At 39.4% G+C, this 26768-nt stretch overlaps 1 protein-coding gene across 5 annotated transcripts in view; it reads right to left on the bottom strand.

The window, feature by feature from the left end:
• LOC123513171 overlaps positions 1 to 17804 on the bottom strand; it is an 87287-nt gene extending 69483 nt beyond the window's left edge. For 2 of the 5 annotated variants that reach the window (XM_045270111.1, XM_045270113.1), the window contains exons 1-3: positions 17484 to 17804; positions 12614 to 12747; positions 12343 to 12519 (exon numbers count right to left, since the gene is read on the bottom strand). The gene's annotated coding sequence lies outside the window, so the exon portion shown is untranslated. The remainder of the gene's footprint in view (positions 1 to 12342; positions 12520 to 12613; positions 12748 to 17483) is intronic. The other 3 variants (XM_045270110.1, XM_045270114.1, XM_045270112.1) reach the window with 2 other exon arrangements.
• Between the last annotated feature and the right edge of the window lie 8964 nt (positions 17805 to 26768).

Below are 26768 nucleotides of genomic sequence, written 5' to 3'. Positions count from 1 at the left end.
GAAAAAAAGGAAAAAACAGAAAACACAATAAGGAAAACAGAATAAGGAAAACGCGAAAAGGGGAAACGAGGGAACTGACAGACAGGTACGAATGAAGAACAAATGAAAAAGGTAAAGACAAAATAGAAGAGGAAAGAACAGTTAAGAAAAATATATAAAAAAAAATAACAAAAACACAAAAGAACAAGTAACGAATATTGCACAGAAAAAAAAAAAAAAAGAAACGAAACATGAAAACCTCAAAAAATATCACACACAAAAATATAAAAACAATAGAACTTAACAAATTTTTCCTAGTCGGACTGTCAAACCGATTCCATTTTTCTCTTTTTTTTTCTCTATATATTGATCATCACTACCTGTAACCCCTTTAGTACCATGACGCGTTTCCATATTCCTTCTGGTGACTATTAGGTGACTTTAAACAGCTTCAGAAACTCATGTGGGGATTAAAATAGTGAAGACTGTGGCCATTAATCTCCTGACCTCTATACACCCTTCCTAATGCCAATAAAATGTTCTAATCGTACATAAATCTCAAGGTAAAAATGTGTCCCAGTGTTGAAGTGGTTAAATCTCACCTTTGTACTTCTCTTCTCTATTTTTCCCTCCCACCAGCCATCTATTCCCTCTTCCTCTTCTTCTTCTTCTCCTCCTCCCTCGTTTTCTCTCCAAACTCTTCCTAACCCAATCATCCACTTTCTCCTCTCCTCCTCCTCCTCCTCCTCCTCCTCCTCCTCCCTTTTCCTTCACCTTAATCCGACTCCTCTCCTATCTCCTCTCACAGCTTCACTTCCCTCCTCTCCCTCCTTCTCTCTCTCTCCCTCTCACTTCTCTCTCCCCTCCTCTGAACCTAATCTTACTGCAGCTCCCTTCCCTCACTCCTCCTCTCTCTCACCCTATTCTCTAACCCAGAACCCCTTACATTTCCCCTCTTTTTCCCTCTCTTCCCCATCCCCCTCTACCTTCTCTATCCCCTCCTCTGAACCTATTCTTACTGCAACTCCCTTCTCCTCACTCCATCCTCCTCTCACCCTATTCCCTAACACAGAAACCTTCATACACCTCTCCTTCCCCTCTCTTCCCCATCCCCTCGGACCCATCAGCCTTTCCACGTACACTCATCACGCACCGTAGCCCAAGATACACCGACACAAATTAGCTTCCTTATTTCTTTTCTCGTCTTTTTCGCTTTTTTTCCCCTCCTTCGAACTTCTGTCAAAACTAACTTTCAAAGAGCAGCAAAGGCCTTCCCGGGGCGATTAAGTGTGTTAAGCGTCTACCAGGAGGAGGAGGAGGAGATGCAGGAGGAGGAGAAGGAATGTAAATTGAATAGAAAGGAGAAAAATGGAAAAAAGTAAGGCAACAATATTTCTTCTTAAGCTAACGAGATTGTTTGTGTGACTATATATACGACCACTACAGATTTTATGAGTAGGGGTAAGAGGATAGCAAGGTTCGAGGAGGAGGAGGAGGAGGAGGAGGAGGAGAAAAGAACACATAAATACACAGAGGCTTTTTCAGAAATAGTGTAAAAATAATCAAAGGAAAAGATAAGAGTGAAAACGTAAATAACCAAAGAAGAGAGAAAATGAAAAAAAATAGAAAGTTCAAAGAAAGGAGGATGAAAAGAGAAAAAAGATGAAAAACAATCCAGCGCCGTATATTTATCCATCAATATCTAATTGTACACACACACGCACACGCACACGCACACGCACACACACACACACACACACACATACTGCATGCAGAAGAGAAGATACAGAGGCCCAGTCCTTGACCGCAGGCTCTTCCTCTTCCTCTTCCTCCTCCTCCTCCTCCTCCTCCTCCTCCTCCTCCTCCTCCTCCTCCTCCTCCTCCTCCTCCTCCTCTTCTTCTTCCTCCATCTCTCTCTCCTCCTTCGCTCGGAATGCAATATTTTTCTCTTATCTTGTATCTTTAGTCTCTCTCTCTCTCTCTCTCTCTCTCTCTCTCTCTCTCTCTCTCTCTGGCATTCTCCACATTTTTTCCTTTTCCTACGTGTTTCTCCTGCCAATCTAATGCTAATTTACCTTTCTGCCCAAGTCTTTCTTTCCCTCCATGTTCCACCTCCTCCTCCTCCTCCTCCCCCACCACCACCACTACCTCCTCCTCCTCCTCCTCCTCCTCCTCCTCCTCCTCCTCCTCCTCCTCCTCCTCCTCCTTTAGTGCATAGTGCATACCTCTCTTTGACCTAACTTTAACAAAGGAAGAGTAAGATGTTTGTTAACAAAGGAAGAGTAAGATGTTTGTTGTAAAAAATATCCAACAACAGGAAGAGAGAGAGAGAGAGAGAGAGAGAGAGAGAGAGAGAGAGAGAGAGAGAGAGAGAGAGAGAGAGTGATGACGGACGATTTGAAACGATAAAGACAAGCTCTTCTTTAAAGCCTCACACACACACACACACACACACACACACACACACACACACACACACACACACACACACACACGCTATCAATACGGCAATAAGTGACTCAAAAATGGCGCATAATTATGACACATGAAGTGGCTTAACAAACTGATCCTCAAACAAATGACACAATATAAAGAGTACAAATTGTGATCCTAAAGTAAATACTACGTAAGCCTCACTAAATCCCCTTGAGAGAGAGAGAGAGAGAGAGAGAGAGAGAGAGAGAGAGAGAGAGAGAGTGTGTGTGTGTGTGTGTTAATGGTTAGCTCGACTTCCTCTCCCTTGGTGGTGAAAAATAAATGGTCCAAAATGAGTAATAGTGAGGAAGAACACCAGTGAGAGACACATCAGTGGACGGCAAGGAAAGAAATGAAAGGGAAGGATGTTTGTTGTATTTCGCTACCTGGCTGGTGGTCGTAGGGGTGTCGTGTGGGATGTGAGTAGTAGTAGTAGTAGTAGTAGTAGTAGTAGTAGTAGTAGTAGTAGTAGTAGTAGTAGTAGTAGTAGTAGTAGTAGTAGTAGTAGTAGTAGTAGTAGTGGTGGTGGTGGTGGTGGTGGTAGAAGTAGTAATAGTAATTCCTCCTTTATTTAATCCTTTAAAGAGAAACAAATGCCTCCTAAACACTGTACCTTACTCTAAACACTGTATTTAATCTTACTCTGTCTCCACACGGTGAAAGAGAACCAGGAGGCGTGGCGGTAACAGCAGCTAACCAGGAAACATATTAAGACTCACCTATAGTTTTTTTTTTTCCTTTTAATATCTAACAAAACTGGATACTATTGAAAAAAAAAATGGCCCTTGTTCAGCAGTACATTAAATCAATTAATCAAACAGTCCATCTATTAACCAGTCACCCAATCAATCCATCAAACTCCCACTGACTAGCTTCCGTGGTATCGACACACTGCAATTCTCTCCCTTGTCAGCTTATTCCCAGTAACGATATTCCTTTCATGAGCAGCGACACACAAGACTTCAAAGCCAAAATTCACTCTACTACTCAGCCTCTCACTGACTGCAACCTTGGTACCTAAATATATACCGCTAACCCAGATATTGCAGCTCTTCCTTCCATAAGCAGACAAATGACCTTACTGCTAAAACTCACTCAAAAAACTAAACCTTCCACTGACTAGCAACCTTGGTATCTAAACCCACTAACACAGATATTGCAGTTTTTCTCTCTTGCCTCACCTCTTCCTTTCACAACCAGATATATGACCTCATTACTAAAAATCACTCAATTTATTAAACCTCCAACTGACTATCAACCTTGGTACCTTAACTCACTAACCCTAACACTGCACCACCTCCTTTCATACGCAGTGACAAATGACCTCACTACTAAAACTCAATCAACTAAGCCTATACTGACTATCAACCTTCATACCTAAACCCACGAACAGAAACACTATACCTCTCACTACCAATTCAACACACCCCCACATCCCCTCTACTGACGAGCAACCTTGATACCTAAACCCACGAACCCAAACACTGCAGCTCTCACCACCAATTCAACACATCCACCCCGACATCCCTTCCCCAGTGTTAGGCCTACACCAGCAGAGCGAGTTCCGTTATTTGCGGTGACGTGTGGCAAGGCAAGTGTTGACACAAGACTGATGACACTGCCTGGGGTGTGCTGTTTGACTAGTAATTAGGGATGAGATCTTGTTGACACAGCCCTGACACAAAGCCCTGTCATTCGCTGTGTGGTTTGGACTCAATACTGGCACTCCCTCGCAGAATGAACAAGGCCACACGGCGAGGCAGGATGGACAAGGACTGACAAGGTGAAAGATAGGATAACGAGGACAGCAGGATGGGTACGAATGGAATAGCTGAAAGGAAAATACAGAGGAAAAACTGGAAAGGATGTCTAGAGAAGAGTATAAGAATGACGAAATGAATAATGAGACAAGAAAGAAATAATGAGAGGATGAACAAAGGATATGCGAAGAACGGAGAACATTAGGAACATAATAAGTAGAAGAATTGAAAATATGAGAATTATGTGAAAAGAACAGATGGATGACAAGAAGAAAGAAAGGATGAACAGATAAGGGAAGACAAAATAAAAATGAAGTAAAAGGACGGGAAGAAATGCAAGGCAAACAAAGGAAAAAAAGGAAAAGATAGATAAATGAAGTGATATTATTAGGAGGAGAATATGAAATAGTAAAATAGAAAAAATGAAATTAAGTTACAGTATGAAAAAATGGTAAAAATAACAGAAAGAACAATAGAATGAAGATGTATTATTGAGAATACAATGAACATTAGCAAGTAAGAACAAGATACAATTGAACAAATACTGTCTGTCCACACATTAGCCCAGACCTCCTCCTCCTCCTCCTCCTCCTCAAGTTGCTTAATGCATGCAAATTACCAAATGACAAGCGAACAAATGAATGTACGTAATAATTACCGGGATTAAATTAACGTCACTACGACCAACCTTGCACACACACACACACACACACACACACACACACACACACACACACACACAGAGGAGAATATTCCACCACATACATTAACCATCTTCACTTTCCCTTCACCACCACCACTATTAGAACACCTGACGTCTCCTCCTCCTCCTCCTCCTCCTCCTCCATTCCAGTCCCCTTCCCACACATACCTCACACGTGCAATCTTCAAGGTATTACCGCGTTAAGATTCTGAGCAGCGCAGATTAATTTTGGTTGAGTCAGAATCATCTCGAGAAGCCAAACCGCCGCCAAAATTCTACAATCTCTCTCTCTCTCTCTCTCTCTCTCTCTCTCTCTCTCTCTCTCTCTCTCTCTCTCTCTCTCTCTCATGCATAGCGCCCTTCATCTTCGTGTTGCTTTGTTTTTACTATTTTTGTTGTCATTGTTGGTTGCACTTATAGCAGTATTAATTGTTGGGGTAATGGTAGTAGTAGTGGTGGTAGTAGTAGTAGTAGTAGTAGTAGTAGTAGTAGTAGTAGTAGTAGTAGTAGTAGTAGTAGTAGTAGTAGTATTGTCATTATTATTATCATTACTATTACTATTATTATTATTATTATTATTATTATCATCATCATTATTATTACTATTATCATTACTATTACTATTATCACTATCGTTATTATCATCATTATCACCATTACCGCTACATTTATCATCACCTTCATTATTCCCATGTACGGCAACAGTACCAACAACACCCCAAAAAAAAGACATTTCCACGCATTTGGGCTTCCTTTCTCTCTCTCTCTCTCTCCCTCCCTCCCACCTCTCTCTCTCTCTCTCTCCTCACACTCATATTTTCCCAGCACTGACCTCCTTTCATCAGAGCGAACACAAGCATAAATAAAACATAATCCTGTGCATCCAGCAGTAATTTGAACACAACGCAACGGAACGCAGCACAATGAATAACAGCAGGCTCTTCATATTAGCGTGTGACTCGCCTCTCCTCGCGCAACACTGTGACCCGCACCACACAAAAACAGCAACGAGTACAACAATACATTACATACAATACACAGTACATTACATTCCAAGAGACCATTGTACATCCAACACGGGGAATATTACACGAAGAGGGACTGCAAAATAATGATACAAAGACACAAGGATTTAGTTTCTCTTCCTCTTACCCTTTCTCTCTGTCTCTCTCTCTCTCTCTCTCTCTCTCTCTCTCTCTCTTATCTTTTTTTATCTAAACGTAACTTGGTACAGAGGATTATGTACCCAAAGGCGCACTGTCGTCTGCTACCAATTCTAACAGTACTACTATCTATTTGTTTACAATATCTTAACCTCTTCAGTACTGGGACACATTTTTACCTTAAGAACTGTGCACCATTAGCCCGTTTTATTGACATTACGAAGGGTCTATGGAGGTTAGAAGATTCATGGCCACAGTGTCCACTATTTTAATCACTCACATGAGTTTCGGAAGCCGTATAAAATCACCAGATTAGAAGATCACTCACATGAGTTTCTGGCCAGATTCATGGCCACAGTCTCACTATTTTAATCACTCACATGAGTTTCCGAAGCTGTATAAAGTCACCAAATAGTCACCAGAAGGAATATGGAAACGCGTCATGGTACTGAAGGGGTTAAATACACACCATTCCTCAGATTCTCCTTCCATTTCACACATACTCCAACACACATCTCCCAATCCATCCCAGCTCCTTACTCTCTCTCTCTCTCTCCTCTCCCTCTCTCTCTCTCTCCGAATCCCCCGGCCCATTCCAGGCAAAGGAAATACCTCAGGGCGACACACCAGGACAATGCACCTCTGGAACACCTGTGCTACCCCTGGAAAAGAGGAGGAAAATGGAATAAAAGTAAAAAGAAGAGAGGAGGAGAAAAAAAAAACAAGCAGGAGAGATAAATGAAAACGATATTGAATTGAGAGTGAGAGAGAGAGAGAGAGAGAGAGAGAGAGAGAGAGAGAGAGAGAGAGAGAGAGAGAGAGAGAGAGAGAGAGAGAGAGAGAGAGAGAGAGAGAGAGAGAGTAGAAAGAAAAAAAGAAAAGGAAAAAATGCATAAGAAGCGAAAAGAATATGAGGAACAACACAGAAGAATAAAGATAAGTGAGAACAGGCAATAATGATGTACTGAGATGAGAAAGAGATATAAAAAAAAAAGATGAGAAAGAGGAGGAGAAGACAAAACACAGAGAAAGAGGAGATATGAGGAAGAGTAGAGAACAAAACAGGATTGAGAGAAAGAAACAAAAACATGCGTAGGAAAAAATAAATAAAATAAATAAATGAAAAGAGGATTAAGATGTAGAAAGACGACAAAATGGACGAGAATAAAAGGAAGAGAGAGAGAGAGAGAGAGAGAGAGAGAGAGAGAGAGAGAGAGAGAGAGAGAGAGAGAGAGAGAGAGAGAGAGAGAGAGAGAATCAGCAGAAAATCAGATAAATAAGAGAAAAAAAGAGAAGAATAAAAATAGTGTTGCAGAGAGAAAGGAAACATTAGAAAAAGGAGGAAGATGCAAAAAAAAAACAGAGAAAGAGGAAGAGTAGAGAAAACAAAAAAATAAATAGCAAAGTAAGAGAGAAAAAACTAAGACAATATTACTGAGAAAGAGAAAAAAAAAACTGTTAGGAAAAATAAATCCGAAATGAGAGAGAGAGAGAGATAGAGAAAGAGAAACAGAGAAAGAGAAACAGAGACTAAGACAGGGAAACATGTACTGAGAGAAACAAGACACAAAAACACGAGAGAAGTAAAATAAAGAGAATAAAACAAGGAATAGGGAAACAAAACATCGAGACACAGTAATGAGGTGATAAAGATAAGATGCAACAAAGATAATCAAAATAAAGCACAGACAAATAATAAAGACGTAACGATAAAGATGAAGAGAACAAGAAGTAAATTAAAGAAACAGACAAAGAAAACGATAAAAGATAAAAAGACTGATTTACGAGAGAGAGAGAGAGAGAGAGAGAGAGAGAGAGAGAGAGAGAGAGAGAGAGAGAGAGAGAGAGAGAGAGAGAGAGAGAGAGAGAGAGAGAGATTGTACGATTAAATCACTGTCAAGGGAAAAAACATACACGAAAATAAAGAAGAGAAAAAATATGGAACGGAAAAAAAAAATCAGAATTAGAGAAAAAAAGAGAAAGAATGAAAACGTAAAAGAAAAAAGAAAAAAACGTAAAAGAAAAAAAAAACGTAAAATAAGAGAAAGAAAACCGTAAAACAAAAGAGAAAGAAGAAAAACGTGAAATGAAATAATATAAAAGTAAAATTAAAGAAAAAATGAAAAAAAAACGTGAAATAAATGAGAAAGAATGAAAAAAACGTAAAATAAAAGAGAAAAACGTTAAATAAAAGAAAGGAAAACGTTAAATATAAAAAGAAAAGAGAAAAAAATTGAATAAAAAAAGAAGAGGTACAATTTACGTGTCATGTTTTCACTACTTGCGACATGACTGACTGACTGACTGACTGACTGACTGACTGACTGAGTGCTTGCTTAACATCATTGCCCGCTCTAACCTAATTACCTGGTCTTTTTTTTGCGCCTTTTTTGCATAATGTCCCCACCCCCAGTGAGCTTACCTCTTCTCACCTTCCACCTGCCCCCCCCTACACACACACCTGTCCTCCCACCCCCCACAACCTCCACCTCTCCCCCACCTCCCCAACCTTCATTACCTACAAAATGCAGACGAAAAGATTCCCCTTAATGTAGTGTCTCTTTTTTCTTTTTCCTTCATTCATTATTCACTCGCTTTCTCCCCACTCCCCATTCTTACCCCCCTTCTACTGCCTTCCTTCTTCCTTCATCTATCTTTCTTCCTTAATATTTCTTCCTTCATTCCTTCTTTCCTTTCCCCGCTCTCATCTCCTCCTACACTTTCTTCCTTCGTTCCTTCATCTATTTCTTCCTTAATATTTCTTCCTTCATTCCTTCCTTCCTTTCCCCACTCTCACTGCCACCTCCACTTCCTTCCTTTCTTCCTTCCTTCCTTCATCTTCCTTTATCTTTCCTTTATCTTTCTTCTTTTATCTTTCTCCCTGCCTTCCTTTCCACCTCCACCTTTCTTCCCTCCTTCCTTCCTTCCTTCCTTCCTTCCTTCCTTTCTTTATCTTTCTGCCTCATGGAAAATTAAAAACTAAACTCCCCCTGGGAAAGCAACGGCGAGGAGAAAGAATCACAAAACACTGTTCAATGGCTGCTAAAAAATCAAAATGCCAATTACTCGTTCCATCAGGAAATTGGAATGAAAAAAAAAATTGGAATGAAAAAAAAAAAGGAAAAAAAGAGTGAAGGTAACTAGACACGTGCTGGAGAGAGAGAGAGAGAGAGAGAGAGAGAGAGAGAGAGAGAGAGAGAGAGAGAGAGAGAGAGAGAGAGAGAGAGAGAGAGAACAAAGCGGCCATCCATCATCCTTTACAGAAACACCGTAATGGACCGCTGAAGTCACGTAAAGTCGAACCGCTGTTACTGAAGGAAAGAAGTAAAAAGTAAAAAAAAAAAAAATGAAGGAAAAATAAAAATAAGAAAATAACAACAGCGACATCGACCACCACCACCACCACCACGACTAAAATAATGAACAAAAACAAACATCAGGTGGTGAGATGGAAGGAATACAAAATAATACAACAAAACAAGGCAAATTACACATCACAATATACTCAACACTATTAACACAAGAAAAGAATCAAAACAATACACAAGAACACGAAATATACATGCACATACCGTTTCTCTCTCTCTCTCTCTCTCTCTCTCTCTCTCTCTCTCTCTCTCTCTCTCTCTCTCTCTATCTCTGGAACATTATCATAAGGCAGATAAACTTCCTCTTCTTGAAGGTAAACTTGTGTTCTACCATTGAAAAATACATGTATGCTCTTCCTTCTTGTCTAAATTGTTCATTATATATTCTGTTTGTCATCTGTCTATCCATCGTCTTTTGTAGATACTTAGCTGTACGACTTCTCTCTCTCTCTCTCTCTCTCTCTCTCTCTCTCTCTCTCTACCACGCTTTTATTACCGCGTCTCATCAACACACATAACGGGATAAAACAATGAAACCCCGGCACAGTTCCTCTCCCTGTACATCATCAGTTCCTAAAACGATCACATAACTTCCTAAAATGCCCAAAATGTATCTCAACGCGGCAATGGAAAAAAAAAATGTGTGCCCAAAAAGTATCTCGATGGAAAAAAGTATGTAAAAATAGCGTGAGAGTTGGTGCAGTTTCCAGAAATAGTCTTTTCCTGCTACGCCAAAGAGGAAAGAAATGGAGAAAAAGAAAATAGTGTCGGTTCAGATGATAGACAGATAGATAGAAAGACAGAAAGATAGACAGACAGATGGACAGACAAGGAGGAAACGTGAATGAAAGTTAGCTACTCCAATATTCCAGAGAGAGAGAGAGAGAGAGAGAGAGAGAGAGAGAGAGAGAGAGAGAGAGAGAGAGAGATCAAACTTGTCTTCTGAAGTACTCGTAGTCATGAAAGAAAAATACAAAAAAGTTTCCTTGGTCAGGTTTCATTTTTTTTTCTCTCATGTCACTATTTTTTCTTTTTTTTCCGATTGGCATGTTTTTTTTATTTTCTTTTTTTGCTTTGAAAGGCTTGGCGAGTTACAGCACAGACACACTACGGACGGGAGGGATTCAACACGATCTGAGGGAGAAAATGGATGGAAAAGCGACAGTAAAATATTCACAAGAGCCTTGAAAATGATAGAGTGAAAGATTCCACCACGGTTTGTTATGTGAGAGAACCATTCCACTATAATTTTACCCCTTCAATACTGGAACACATTTTGATCTTGAGATTTGTGAGTGATTAGACCATTCTATTGACATCAGGAAAAGTGTAGGGAGGTCAGAAGATTAATGGCCACAGTGTTCGCTATTTTGATCCCCACATAAGTTTCTGAAGCTGTATAAAATCACCAAATAGGAGCCAAAACGAACATGGAAATGCGTCAAGGCACTGAAAGGGTTAAAGGTCCGTATTCAGAAACGCTCAGCTCTCTTACCATGACTATTTTCCAAGGCTATTCAGATGATTAGCGGGGTTTTCAGAAGTGTTTCTCCAATTAATAACACATAAATCTTGTCAATCTGCCTCCAGAACCTTAAAAACACCTTTAAAAGAAGTTGAATATAGCCTTTTGAAATAATGGAGGTGAATCATACAAGTGTTTGAGAATGAAAACGAGTGAAACGTGCATGCTGTCGAAGTTGATTAAGTAAAGACGCTTTGGTAATTACTAGGCGCTGGTTAGACTTACTTAACAAAACAGACCTCACTGATAAGAAGAAACCTGACAATAATACAACGAGAAATTCCACCCACTATTTTCATGTTAGAGGTTCATTCCATCATCGTTCTAAACTTGTGTATAGTGTAAGTTATGACGCTTTAGTAACATGGTGATGGTTAGATTTACGTCACAAAATACACCTCATTGCTTATAAGAACCTTCCATCGGTTTTTGTTTTGTAAGTTGATTCCATCCATATTCTAAACTTGTGCGGTGTTTAAGTTAGAGTTGTGACGCTCTGCTAACAAGATATCAAGACATTTGTTCCTTAATTTTGGCTAAGAAAAAGTGTTATAATCGAGCCAAACGTGTATTTGTCGAAGTTGATTAAGTTAAGACGCTTTGGTTATAACTAGGCGCTGGTTAGACTTGCGTTATAAAATACACCTCATTGCTTATAAGAACCTTCCACCAAGAAGTTGATTCCATCCACATTCTAAACTTGCGTGTTGTTTAAGTTAGAGTTATGACGCTTTGGACTTACATAACAAGGTATCAAGACATATGTTCCATAATTTTGGTTAACTCTTCACTTTTCTTTTAGGGAACCAGCACTTTAGTGGGCATTTTTTTTAATAATTTGTTACCCTTGGCTGGCTTCTCTCCTTCATAAACAAATAATACGACTTCATTAATCAAGATAGTGCAAATAAGAAGCTTTTAAAGAGACCAGTTCACGGATACAGGTGGTACGTACGTGTATGTGGGAAAGCTTCATACAGGCAGACAATCACTCCCTTCCTGTTTCTGTATTTCCATCTTCCTTTTACTTGACTTCTTTTAAGAGAGAGGTGTCGAGACATTTGTCCCTGAATTTTAGCTAACTCCCATGTCTTTTAGTTAACTGGCAACATAGTAGGCCCTTTTTTCTTCCATATTTTGTTGCCTTTTGCCAGCTGTCCCTAATGCATTAATAAAATAAATCAAAATAAATCATGTAAACAGTGCACTGAATAGTAAGCTTTTGAAGATCAGATATATTTACTGACACAGAAAGAAAGTGCGTCTATGTGGGTACGTTTTACATAGAGACCGCCACGTGTGCATTGTGCAGACTGACTGCCTTTCCTTATTGACTCAGGTTCTCGAAAAATGCAAAATAATTTCGTACCATACTTAACATGCTGCGTTTGACAAGTATGTGGGTGTGTCCAGGTCTCGCAGGGGAATGTTTCTTGATGTCCTGTGTAGGAAGAGCCGCCCATTTGTCAAGAAACTCCCGTGAATCTGGATGGGACTAACAACTTTTCATACACGAAGCGGCAAAAATGACTGCCTCAGTAACACGCTGAAAGGGATGAAAAATGCAGTCAACAAAAGCCAGCCTCTCGCTAGCACTCCGTAGCAGGCCATTACGAGTAAAGGGCAAGACACAAGCTCACCTTTTTTGCTGTTTGTTTGGCTGGTTGCTTGGTTTTATTCTATTCTTAGGCGAGACAGAATTCTTGATGGTTTTCTATTGTTATTAACCAGCCATGTTCAGGTTCAAGGTTAGCAAATGTGAACAAAACAAAATCTGGAAAACAAAAAAAAAAGACAGACTTATAAGAAAAAAACAAGAAATATATATTTATACAAGAAGCTTTGCAAAATGAGAAAAATATAGAAAATTACAAATAAAGTCAAAACATTAAAAGAAACTAATAAGTAAATAACACTGGTGATGGCGGAGATGATGGTGGTGGTGGTGGTGGTGGATGATGATGGTGATGGTGATGGCGGTGGTGGTGATAATGATAGCTTTACGGTTTTAATTATTCCCTTTCTATATTAACTAAAAAGAATATGATAGTGTGAAGAATTTTCCCATTTCTCACCCACATATGATACGAGAAACGCTCCCTAAATCTCCTACCACCTCCATCACCACCACCACCACCACCACCACCACCACTGCCTCCATCACCATTACTTCTCCCATCGCCACTACCATTACCGCCACTATCACCACCATCACCATCATCATTAGTCAACACCACAATATGAGGTTAACAGCGTCGGTGAGAGTCGAGAGGCCAAAGGTTGTGGAGGGAAGAAAACAAACAAAATAAGAGATAAAGCTGATGGAAAAATAGATTGAGAAAATATACGATAAAAATATAACTGAGGTGAGAAAAAAAAACGGAATAAAAACGAAAATAGAAAGTAAAAGAGAATATGTCTAACCAGTGAGGGAGGAGGAGGAGGAGGACATATGCAACAGAATTCTAACCATAGAGAAATATTTCCATACTCCCTTCCTTCCTTGCTTCCTTCCTTCTCATATTTACGCAGTGGTGGCAGCAGATCAAAGGACAAACGTCAGTGAAGCGGCAAAGAAAAAGAGACGTAAAAAGATTTGATGATGCGGACGAAGAGGAGGAGGAGGAGGAGGAGGAGGAGGAGGAGGAGGAGGAGAAGCACACCTCAAAGCTCTTTAGTTATAGATCAAAAAGGTTATGGCAATGCATATTTTTCGTAGTTCATTACCTTTTTATTTTTTTCTTTAAGTTGTTTTACGGAAGACTGGACATGCTAACTACTAACTGCTCTACTGATCTTACTAACTGCTTCCCTCCCCTCCTCCTGCGGCATCGCTACACAAGGCTTTCTTCTTCCTCTCACCCCTATTCTGTTCAACTCTCTAATACAAGAGTTAACCAGTATTCCCAATCATTCATACCTTTCTCTGGTAAACTCTGGAACTCCCTGCTTGCTTCTGTATTTCCGTCTTCCTACTACATGACTTTTTTTTAAGAGGGAGTTTCACTACATTTGTCCCTCACTTCTGGATAACTCTTATGAACTTTAAGGGAACTGGCAACAACCCCCCCCCCCACACACACACACACTTGCCTTTCCAATATCTAACGAACACGGGACAGTAATCTTTTATCAAGGAATGAGACGAACTTCTGCCGCTTCTACTTGTAAGCCAATACTTTCCACAGAAACTTGGCGTAATTGCTTCATTTCTTATACATAGGAGTACTAAGTTTCACGAGTAGTTTTGTATTACCATGACAATATGCAATTTTCTCCCTACTGGATACGGGAAGCTGGTCGGTGGGGCGTGAGGGTGCGGGTATAGCAATTACATTCATTATTCCCTGCACTCGACATCACATCAACTTTTCCCTCAATAAAGAACGAATGACGTCTTACCTGTTGATTCCTAACTACTTAAGTGTGTCTCTCCTATCCAATTACCTCGTTCATGTTGTTGAACTTTTCTCATTTGTATATCAATGGTCATTATTTTTCGAGTACCTATACTGTTCTATCGTTCTGCGTCATTATCACCAATAGTACCACATTCTTATATAATTCTTAACCTTTTCAATACTGGAACACATTTTTCCCTAAGTTTTGTGCACGATTAGACCATTTTATTTACATTACGAAGGGTCTATGGAGGTCAGAAGATCAATGGCCAGACTCCTCACTATTTTAATCCCCCACATAAGTTTCCGAAACTGTATAAAATCACCAAACAGTGCACCAAACAGTAATCAGAATGAATATGGAAACGTGTCATGGAGCTCAAGAGGTTAAACGTGTCTCTATACAATAACAGACCACAAGACATTACTTTACCTGATGCATGTGGCAGGTTTTCTTATTAAAGTTCCCAATAAAACACATGATCCACCTTGTATTGTGATAAAATGTAACACTTCCCTCCATCCCAGAAGCCACATTGCAACTAGACGAATAAAAAAAGGTTCTAAAATATCACTCTGAGGAACGCCATCAGTGAAAAAGCTCAGTTTGGTTTCTCACTGGTCATTCAATCTGTTCTCTTCTCCTAACCAAGCCACACATTTAATTTATCCTTTGACCGCCATAACTTCTTCCCAAACTTAATGAAATAGTAATGTGCTAGTCAAGATATCAATTTCAAAAGACAAATATGAGAAGTAGTCAAAATGTTATAGTATGTGATTAAACTCTTCAACACTGGGACACATTTTTACCTTGAGACTTGTGTACGACTAGACCATTTTATAGAGGTTAGAAGATTGATGACCACAGTTTTCACTATTTCAATTCCCCCACATAAATTTCTGAAGCTAAATAAAATCACCAAATAGTAAGCAGAATGAATATGGGAACGTGTCATGGTACTGAAGGGGTTAAACTCTTCTCCCGTCTTGTCTACAGTTATCCAAATTATGTAAGAAGATTTTAGTAACCAAAGTGAGAAATCCAGACTTTACTTTCTATTCCAAAATGAGGCACCGATTTTTATCCCAGAGCAGCTGATTAGGTGGACGATGAAACGCTTTACTGAAATCAAGGAGCATTATAATTTTTCTTCATTAGCTACCGCCTCGTAATCTTTCATGCAGAAGATCAAAAGATTTGCCAGACGCGGCGTGCCCTTGTGAAGCCAGCCAGCGATTCGTTAATTTCCTTTTCGTGGATGATCGCAAATACATCTTATCATAATGAAGTACAGCATTTCACTTATATATTCAACATTTCACGTGGTATTAAAAATTTATCCCTCTTCTTAAATATGAGGATTACGTTTGTCTGTCTGCCCAACCTTGGAACTAATTCAATATTCCCAATTTAATTACGCCAGCAAGAGGTTTACTAATTACAGATTTATGCTCGCAACAAATGTGGGAAATTTTCAAATCCTGTCAACCTTTCATGATTCACGCTTCACGTCATAGTAATTCACGGCCACACCTGTCACGCATCTGCCACGCGCCACGTTACTAACTTCAACCTTTCACTGCGATAGACAAACAATTCACAGCACTACAAGCAATCTACGGAACCTGTATAACCATCAACAAGAAAGAAGGGGAAAGAAACAGACTTTGCAATCTCTACGCAGTAAAATGTTAGGTGACTGTAGAACTAGAAGAAAAGGTGTCAAAAAGCAGTGAAAGGATTAGTGAAGTTATATAACACATCTCATCTCACCGACCACGCCTGCAAACATGACCACACACATATCGATCTACTACTGATGTCATATTCACATACCTGACTTATCATTAACACCACACACCTGCGCTATTACGAAGCATTAAAAACACTATCATCACGTCGTTAACACCTCACCTCTGTATATTGACCCACACACCTGTTAGTTGGTTGATTATTACACACACACGCACATATCAAATATCACCACTAACATCACACACCTGCCCTCATGCCAATAAAACACACAAACCTTCACTCATACAAACAGAACCACACACCTGTTCTAATATCAATTAACAACACCAAACAAACCAAAAATCACCAACACACCACACCTGTCACACTTCACCACCACATATACACCACACAATCACCTCCCTAACCACCAACACACCTGCAGCCGCCACCACTGCCACACACCTGCCACCTCATTAACGTCGATGTACCGGTAATCTCCTTAATTGAACCGCACACCTGTCACCTCATTAGGAGCGCGGCAGGCGGGCAGGTGAGATGGGTTGTCTTGCAAGGCGGGCTAGTCAAGACAGCACGGAGCATTAGTTTTGGAGCATAACATGAGCATAACAATAGCAATACTGCACATAACAAGCGTATTATTCTCGCCACATCACAGCCTCTGCATTGTTACAGTATAGCCTTGACCCTAATCACAGCAGGAGGAGCACACAACATCACAGCAGTATTGTTCTAACGACAGAATAATCTTTGCATCATTACCATCTTAATCCTTGAGTACCATGACGGGTTTCCATATTCATTCTGCTTATTATTTGGTGATTTTATACAGCTTCAGAAACTCATGTGGGGGATTAAAACAGTGTAGACTGTTGCCATTAATCTTCTGACCTCCATAGACATCTAACGTCAATAAAATGGTCTAGTCGTACACAAATTTTAAGGTAAAAATGTGTCCCAGTACTGAAGAGGTTAACAACTATGTAAATCACTACAGCATTACAATAACAGCATCAAACAGCATCACAGCAGTGTTATTCTAACGACAGCATGACAACCTTCCTGTTATAACTATCAACATAACAGCCATATCTTTACAGCATTACAAGAACACAGCACCACTCAGCATAATCGAACCTCACTAACACAACCAATTACTTGTTACTTACACTCATCACAGCAAGACAAGTTCAGTTACGTTGTTACAGCATTGCAACCACAGCGTCACAGCACACCCCACCACCACCACCACCACCACAGCCACGCTCCGTCACCTGTTACCTCCCCTCATCACACAACACACCTGAGTAAAGAGACGAAGTTACGAAGAAGTTTGTCTCGTTTACTTACTTGTTCGGAGAGGTGAGTAGTGGTTCTTTACATCAGGCGAGGCGTCACGTGTGGTCAGTCCGTCAGTCACTGGAGCGAGTGCGTTGCCAACTTACAAACTCCTCACCAATCCACATCACCAAATAGTCACGGGGTCACAGGTGCAGGCCATGGCGTCACTTTGTTCGTGCGTCACACATCCTGCCCTGGCCTGCTTCCCGTCTCAGGTCACAAGGGCAACTCACGGCCCAAGACGAAACAGCGACAGGTAAAGAAAACGGAGAGAGTCACGAGCGGTACTCCTTCCCCTGGCACTATCTGCAGGCGACTGGCTCCCAGCGCGGCCACACTCAACTCTTATACGACAAACATCTGCGCATCCCCAAGCGTCCGCCCCTTCGCCAACCTTACTTATTGTCGATAAAGTTCCCTTTTTCCAACACGGGCCACTGCGACGGCGTGTCCACAAATCACCAACACATGGGTGGCCTAATTTTCTCCCTCCCGCATTCACTGGCCGATTCTCTTCCCTAAATTGGCCATAACGCGGAATTGGAAAGAAATCTAAACGGTGTATCATATCGTTAATATATACATTATTATCAATACTATTAAGAGAAGCGACGCGTGCCATATCCAAGGCTCCTCTTTCTCCTGCTCCTTTTCCTCGTCGTTTTTCTCTTTTTTCCCAACATTTGCGAGAGGAGAAAGTGAGAAAGTGACCGATGCAGGAAAGGAGAAAAGAAAATCACGAGCAACTACTTCAGAAGAAAATGGGAAAATCACGACAATTTATGGACGCAAACTTAATGAAACGTCAACAGGAGAAAATGTGAGAAGTCAATCCTTACCTTGTGTTCTGCAGTGTTCCTCCCCGCGGCCTGTTTTCTGTGACAGCCTCGGCGCCGCTGGCATATTACTGCTTGCTTGGAAAAGACGCCCGTTAATTGCATTTCACCTGGAAGAAAAGAAAAGGAAGCGGTATTGTACATAAGAAATGATAATTAGCTAGCGTGGGACTTTACGAAGTAGTGAGGGTGCGGAAAGAAGAAAGGAGGAGGAGGAGGAGGAGGAGGAGGAGGAGGAGGAGGAGGAGGAGGAGGAGGAGGAGGAGGAATACAAAGGAATACAAGGGAAGACCAAACAGCAACAGACCCTGAGGTAATTACTAGGCTGTTTGTGTAACTATTCTGCTCTAACTACTGTGAGAGAGGTAAAGGAAAACGGAAGAAGGAAGAAGAAGAAGAAGAAGAAGAAAAAAAAAAAGAGTAGAAGAAACAGAAGGAGGAAAAGGAGGAGGAAAAAGGAGAAAAGAAACAGAAGGAAAAGGAAGAAAAGAAGATGAAATAATACTGGAGTAAGAGTATGTACCAATGCTTAGTGTAAATTTTAATTACGTTTACAATCCTTTGAAATGAGAGAGAGAGAGAGAGAGAGAGAGAGAGAGAGAGAGAGAGAGAGTAAATACATGAAAGCACAGGATATCACCCACACAAAGATAACGAACAAAATAAACAATTACGAAAAATTTAGACTGAATAAAACATACACGCAAAGAAATTAAATGCATCGCTCCGAAGTAAAACACACACGTAAAATATAATACATGAAAAAAGACACTAATACTAAAGAGCAACAAAAAAAAAGGAAAGGAAATAAATAGGAAAAGAAAAAATATCACACATAATTTAAAACGAGATGGGAAAAATAAGTATTGAGAGAGAGAGAGAGAGAGAGAGAGAGAGAGAGAGAGAGAGAGAGAGAGAGAGAGAGAGAGAGAGAGAGAGAGAGAGAGGGCGGAATAAATGTAACTGAAAAATAAAGACACAGAAAGATTGTTAAAAAGAGCAAAAAAAGTTACATACAAGTTTTCGGAAATCAATATCCAATTTATTTCACGCCAAGACAAAACCTAATGGGAGACAAAGGGATATTGGGCCGCGCATTGGTGTGTGTGTGTGTGTGTGTGTGTGTGTGTGTGTGTGTCTGTGTGTCTCAACTGTGCGTCTGTTACCTTTTTCTTTTCTGTCAGTCTATCTATTTGTGTGTTTGTGTGTATCTCTCTCTCTCTCTCTCTCTCTCTCTCTCTCTCTCTCTCTCTCTTATCTATTTATACAATCTATCTATCTATTTTTCTTATCTATCTATCTCTTATCTATGTACATAATCTATCTATCTATCTATCTATCTATCTATCTGTATCCATCTATTTATCTATCTATCCATCTATTTATCTATATCAGTCTGTCGATTTTTGTCTACTTTCATCTCTCTCTCTCTCTCTCTCTCTCTCTCTCTCTCTCTCTCTCTCTCTCTCTCTCTCTCTACCTGTCAGTCATTCACCATAGCTACTACACGTTATGAGGAAGTGTTTCAATGTGCTTCAATATGAGTGACACGTCCTCTGTGTTCTTGACCTGCACTTGGAGGACAAAGGCGTTATTTCCCACCAGACTTCCTTTAAAAGAGAGGTGTCAACACATTTGTCTCAGGCTTTTGCCTAATTCTTTCAAATCTTTTAGGGAAACTGCAGCTCCAGTGGGCCTTTTTTTCTTTCTAATATTTTGTTGCCCGTGTAGTTCTCCCTCTTGCAGAAAAAAAAGTCATGTGAGGCGATTGATGTAAATGTGCAGCAAAGTTGTGGAGAATCTGTCTGTTTGTAAGTTTTCTACCATGGGATTCATATATTGAGTGAAAGAAATGTTACGATCTTTATCACATCAAAAGAGCAAGCGAAGTGTCTTACCTGGCGCACACACACACACACACACACACACACACACACACACACACACACACACACACACACGCCCGGTAGCTCAGTGGTTAGAGCGCTGGCTTCACAAGCCAGAGGACCGGGGTTCGATTCCCTGGCCGGGTGGAGATATTTGGGTGTGTCTCCTTTCACGTGTAGCCCCTGTTCACCTAGCAGTGAGCAGGTACGGGATGTAAATCGAGGAGTTGTGACCTTGTTGTCCCGGTGTGTGGTGTGTGCCTGGTCTCAGGCCTATCCGAAGATCGGAAATAATGAACTCTGAGCTCTTTCCGTAGGGTAACGTCTGGCTGTCTCGTCAGAGACTGCAGCAGATCAAACAGTGAAACACACACACACACACACACACACACACACACACGCACACGCAAACACACACACGAGTCTAGTAAAACAGCACCAACTGTCCGAATGAGAGTGCGTGTGTGTGTGTGTGTGTGTGTGTGTGTGTGTTTCACTGTTTGTTTCACTGTTTGATCTGCTGCAATCTCTGACGAGACAGCCAGACGTTACCTTACGGAACGAGCTCGGAGCTCATTATTTCCGATCTTCGGATAGGCACACACCACACACCGGGACAACAAGGTCACAACTCCTCGATTTACATCGCGTACCTACTCACTGCTAGGTGAACAGGGGCTACACGTGAAAGGAGATACACCCAAATATCTCCATCCAGCCGGGGAATCGAACCCCGGTCCTCTGGCTTGTGAAGCCAGCGCTCTAACCACTGAGCTACCGGGCGTGTGTGTGTGTGTGTGTGTGTGTGTGTACGTGGCCTCAACATCATCAAGTATTGAGTGTTGGGGACAATGAAAAATTAAGAGCACACGCCCCACCGACGGACTGGGCTGTACATTAATGGGGCGGCAGTAGAGCTTAGCGTTATGAGGAATTCCGTGATATAAATTCATGATGTCTTGGTCTGGAAATAATGAGAGCGAATATTGAGTGAAATGGCGGAGGAAACGACAAAGAGATGCAGCGTAGTGGGGATCAAATTAATGACGCAAGACGGAGGAAGGGAAGAAAGGAACAGAAAGAGAAGGAGGTGGAGGTGGTGGTCGTGGTGGTGGTGGAGAAAGAATGAAAAATCTAAAAAATGACAACAACAACAGTAAAAATGAAGAGAAAACTAGCCGCTCTCCACAAAAAACAGGAATGAAAAGTATTCATAAATGAGAAAATACCAACAACTTTCCAAAAGTTCTCTCTCTCTCTCTCTCTCTCTCTCTCTCTCTCTCTCTCTCTCTCTCTCTCTCTCTCTCTCTCTCTCTCTCTCAAAGAAACATTTCCCACATGAATCGTGACCAATCTTCTCATGTTTCTCCTCCTCCTCCTCCTCTTCCTCCTCTCTTCTCCTCCTCCTCCTCCTCCTCCTCCTCCTCCTTCTCCTCCTTTCCTTCTAGCAACCATTCACAGCGGTACAAAAGGTTTTGATTTCCATAAATTTGAATGGAGGAAAGGGGAGAGAGGAAAGGAGAGAAGAACTTGGGGGGAGGGGGAGTGGAGGAAGAGGAGGAGGGAGAAGGAAAGTAATCTCTTGAAGGAAGAAATTAAAAACAACAGAGAGAGAGAGAGAGAGAGAGAGAGAGAGAGAGCAAACCTGAAAATAAATACATATAAGAACAACACAAGAAAAGAGAAAAAACAGCAAGAAAAGAGAGAGGAAAGAAATATAAAGGAGAGGAAAAAAAAGGAAAGAATAAAAACTGTAAAAATCAAGAACCAGAAGGAAAATGGAATGATGAAGGAAAAGGAAAAAAAATAATAAAAAATGAAAACAGGCAAAAAAAAAAACATGGCTAAGAAAACATACAGAAGAAGAGACAAGAGGAAGAAAATGGAATGAGGAGGTAATAAGAGAAGAAAGATAGTAAAGAGAGGGAAAGGAGAAAATGCAATTAACTAGAATTTTAATAATGCATCAGAGTAGTTAATAAATTGGAGGAGGAGGAAGAAGGAGAAGGAGGAGGAGAAGGAGAAGGAGAGGAGGAGGAGGAGGAGGAGGAGGAGGTAGTGAAAAAAACGAATGAAGCACAAAACGAAAAATTATAGAAATGAAGCTATAATGAGAGAGAGAGAGAGAGAGAGAGAGAGAGAGAGAGAGAGAGAGAGAGAGAGAGAGAGAGAGAGAGAGAGAGAGAGGAAAGAAACAAGCAATAGACGGCAAATGAGGAAAAAAATTATAGAAAGACAAAAGAAATAAAGAAATATAGACAAAACACAAAAGTTAAGGTGAAATATGAAGATGAAAGACGATAATAGAGAAATGTGAAGGAAACGTAATAGAGAAGAAGAAAATAAAGAGCAATAAAAAAAAATAATGATGATTCAGTAAAGGAATAAGAAGAAGAAAAAAAAAGGAGAACAAGAAGAACAAGAACAAGAAGAAAAAAGAAGAACAAGAACAAGAAGAACAAGAAGAACAAGAAGAGCAAGAAGAAGAAGAAGAAGAAGAAGAACCAGGAGGAGGAGGAGCATGAGGAGAAGGAAGAGGAGGAGGAAGAAGAGGAGGAAAAAGAACAAAAACCAAAATCAAGAACAAAGAGAACAAAAACAAGAAAAACAAGAACAAGAAAGCAGAGGAAAAACAGGAAAGGAAAAAGAAAAGATGAAAGAAAATAGAAAAAAACAATAAAACGGAAGAAAAGAGGAAGAAGAAATTACGAGTAAATATAGGACTTAACGAGGTCGAATAGGACAAAGGCAGAAAATAAAAGGAAAGAAAGAAGGAAGGAAGGAAAGAAGGAAAGATAATGATGTATACTGACAAAAGGTCTCATCTCACAGAACTATGTTGGAACTCTCTCTCTCTCTCTCTCTCTCTCTCTCTCTCTCTCTCTCTCTCTCTCTCTCTCTCTCTCAACTCTTCGAGGAATTTAGATCATCAAAGAATCCGTCGTAGTTCTTGCTATTTCCTTTTTTTTCCCTCATTTTTTTTTCCCTTTGGTCTTTTCCTCTTCCTATTTTCCCTCTTCCCGCTCCTCGTTATCACAACTTGCATAGGAATTTCATATTTTTTTTTCCCTCTCCATTTGTTTCGCCTCCTTTATTTGTCGTTTTTTTGTTATTGTTGTTCTTTTTTTAATCTCTCTCTCTCTCTCTCTCTCTCTCTCTCTCTCTCTCTCTCTCTCTCTCTGGGTGGTTGAGTTCGAGTGTTTTTTTTTTTTTTTTGTCGCTATCTACTGAATATTCTGTTTATTTGTCATTTTTTTTACTTTTTTTGTTCTTATTCTTCGTTTTTCTTTGCTGTTCTATTTTTTTCGTTTTTTCTTATATTGTTGTTTGCGTGTTTTTGTTATGTTTTGTGTGTTTGTGTGTGTGTGTGTGTGTTTTGTTATACGCTCCTGTTTTTGTTTTTTTTTTTTGTGTGTGTTTGTGTGTTTGTGCGTGTTCTTCGTGGTGGTTTCTTTTCTTGTGTTCTTTGTTACGTGTTGTTCTGTTACACGTGGTTTGTGTGTCTAGCCGTTCGTTATTCGCTTTATTTCACTGTTTTATTTTGTACTTTCCATCTATCTTAATTATTTCTTTCTCTTTTACAAATCCTCTCACTTACAATACATCTATTTTCTTTTTACGTAATCCATCTTATTAAAATCCGTCCTTTTTATAATCCATTTCAATTTGTTTTCTTTTTTTTTTCTTTTGTATTTCATCCACGGTTTTAATTATTTTCCTTTTTTTCTATCTTTATTTCTTCTTTTTACGTAATCCATCTTCTTATAATCCGTCTTTTTTACAATCCTTTTTTTATTTTGTCCGCGATTTTTTTTTTTTTTTTTGTATTCTATCCACGGTTCTAATTATTTTCCTATTTTTATCTTTATTTCATTTTTACGTAATCCATTTTCTTACAATCCGTCTTTTTTACAATCCAGTTTTTTTTTTAATCTTTTGTCAGCTGTTTCAATTTAGTTTTTCTTTTATATTTCATCCAAAACTCTAATTATTTTCCTTTTTTTATCTTTATTTCTTAGGCGCTATTTCATTTTCTCCAGTTCCTCTCGTGTATTTTGTTCAGAATTTAAGTTGTTGTTTTTTTTTCCCCTCATTTTGTTTACTTTTATTCGCTGTGTCGAGATGTTCTTTTTTTTTTTTTTTTTTTTTTTTTTTTTGTCTTATTTTTACCAACAGTTTTGATTTTTGCAGTTTTTTTTTTTCCTTTCTCCCTTTATTTCAATTTTAGTCTCTTATTTTTGCCAACAGATTTGAATTTTTTGCTTTTTCCCTTTTTTTCCCTTTACTTCTATTTTAGTCTCTAATTTTTACCAACAGATTTGAATTTTTTTGCTTTTTTCCCCTTTCCTTTTTTACTTTTGTCTCTTAATTTTACCAACAGACTTGAATTTTTTACGTTTTCCCTTTTATTCCCTTTATTTCTACATTAGTCTCTCATTTTTACCAACAGATTTAAATTTTTAGCATTTCCCTTTCCTTTTTCCTTCCTTTTAAAATCCAGAGTCAAGTTTCCCTGGCATCGGTCGCAGTAATCGTGTTCGTCGTCCGTATCATTGTAGTGCTGTTTTTATTTTCGACATGTGCGACTTCAGCGAGCATTGTTCCTGGTTCTGGCCGCCTCATTATGAATACACCTCCACAAAGGGTAATTCAGCGGCATTAGCATACGCTGTTATGCGCGCTGGGGACATCTAGCGGACATTATCATTCCTACTCGCTATTATTCCTACTAATATGTCACTACTCTTCGTGCACTAACATAGTCAAACGTGACGTATCTACATCTGGAAGATTATATTCCAACGTAAATGTTTCCTATAATTCATGTGGTATTGGTACATTATATTGGTACATTCATAACAGTAGTTTTTGAGTGCGATATTGTTTTATCTAATAATTTATTCCTGCGTAAATGTTTCCTATATAAAAATCTTCGTAGAAATCATGTGGTATATGTAAATTGTTTTGGTATATTCATAATAGTATTTTTTGAGTGTGATATTGTTTAAAAGGAATTTATTCTACCTATGATATCTATCAATATATTCCTACGTACATGTTTCTTATACATAAAAACCTTCTTAAAAATCATGAACTATTTGTAAATCGCACTGGTATATTCACAATAGTATTTTTACCTACTATATTGTTTAAAAAGAAATGAACTCTACTATGATATCCATTAATATATTCCTACGTAAATGTTCCCTTTACAAAAATCTTCGTAAAAATCATGAACTATTTGTAAATCGCATTGGTACATTCACAATAGTATTTCTTACGTACGATATTGTTTAAAAAAAAAAAAAAAAAAGAACTATGATATCCATTAAAAACTGCATTTTCAGGTAGAGCATCCGTGTAGGTAGCATTGATAAGTAGGGCATCCATATGAAAAGTATTATTATTCCTACCTAACTCATTAATATTAAACAGAACATTACCGTGGAGTATATTCATTATGGAAAAAAAAAAAGAAATATATACCCCTACGCAAAATATCTGTAAAATATGTGTACCTACGGATCACAATGGCCAAAAGTGATAAAGAGGAGCAAGATTCCCACATTCCCACCTGATTACATTATTCTTTACGTTACAAGTGACAGAGTAATTAAGTGTCCACATCATCAACAAGAGGAATAGTCTTGAGAATGCAGGAAATTATCTTTACGGCCTTTGACAATAATCTCATTTGTACGAAAAAATAATAATAATACAGCCTTAGTGAGTGAAGTGTATTCGTTAACAATGATTTTACACACAATAATTAACTGGCAAGCTACTTTTATCTCCCTTTAATACCGAGACACATTTCTACCTAGTAATTTCCTGGCAAGCTACTTCTAACCTCTTCAATAGTGAAACGCATTTCTACCTTTATTTTGGGGTAAGACAAGACGATTTACATTAGGAAGGGTCTATACAGGTCAGAAGATTAATGGCCAGAGTCTTCATTATTTTAATCCCCATATAAGATTTCTGAAGCTGTATAAAATCACCAAATAGTAAGCAGAATAAGTATGAAAATGCGGTATGGTACTGAAAGGGTTAAGTATACAAGTAAATAGATAAAGCTGAACTCTTCGCTCAAACCTTTGCTACCAACTCAACTTTGGATGATTCTGGGCATATTCCTCCTACTCCTCCACCCTCTGACTACTTCATCCCTAAAATTAAAATTCTTTATAAAGACGTTTTCCTGGCCCTCTCTGGCCTTGATTCTCGGAAGGCTTACGGTCCGGATGGAGTCCCTCCTGTTGTTCTCAAAAACTGTGCTTCCGAACTCGCTCACTGCCTGGTCAAACTCTTTCATCTGTGTCTCTCTACTTCTATTTATCCTTCTTGCTGGAAGTTTGCTCACATTCAACCTGTCCCTAAAAAAGGTGACCACTCCAATCCTTCTAACTACCGCCCTATAGCTTTGATTTCCTGCCTTTCTAAAGCCTTTGAGTCTATCCTTAATAGGAAGATAATGAGGCATCTATCAGCTCACAACCTTCTCTCTGATTGCCAGTATGGTTTCCGTAAAGGCAGATCTACTGGTGATCTTCTTACTTTCCTAACTGAAT

Source organism: Portunus trituberculatus, chromosome 35 (assembly GCF_017591435.1).
Source record: "Portunus trituberculatus isolate SZX2019 chromosome 35, ASM1759143v1, whole genome shotgun sequence".
Lineage (NCBI taxonomy): Eukaryota > Metazoa > Arthropoda > Malacostraca > Decapoda > Portunidae > Portunus > Portunus trituberculatus.
Note: the sequence above shows the minus strand (reverse complement) of the source record. Positions and strands in the feature narration are given on the sequence as shown.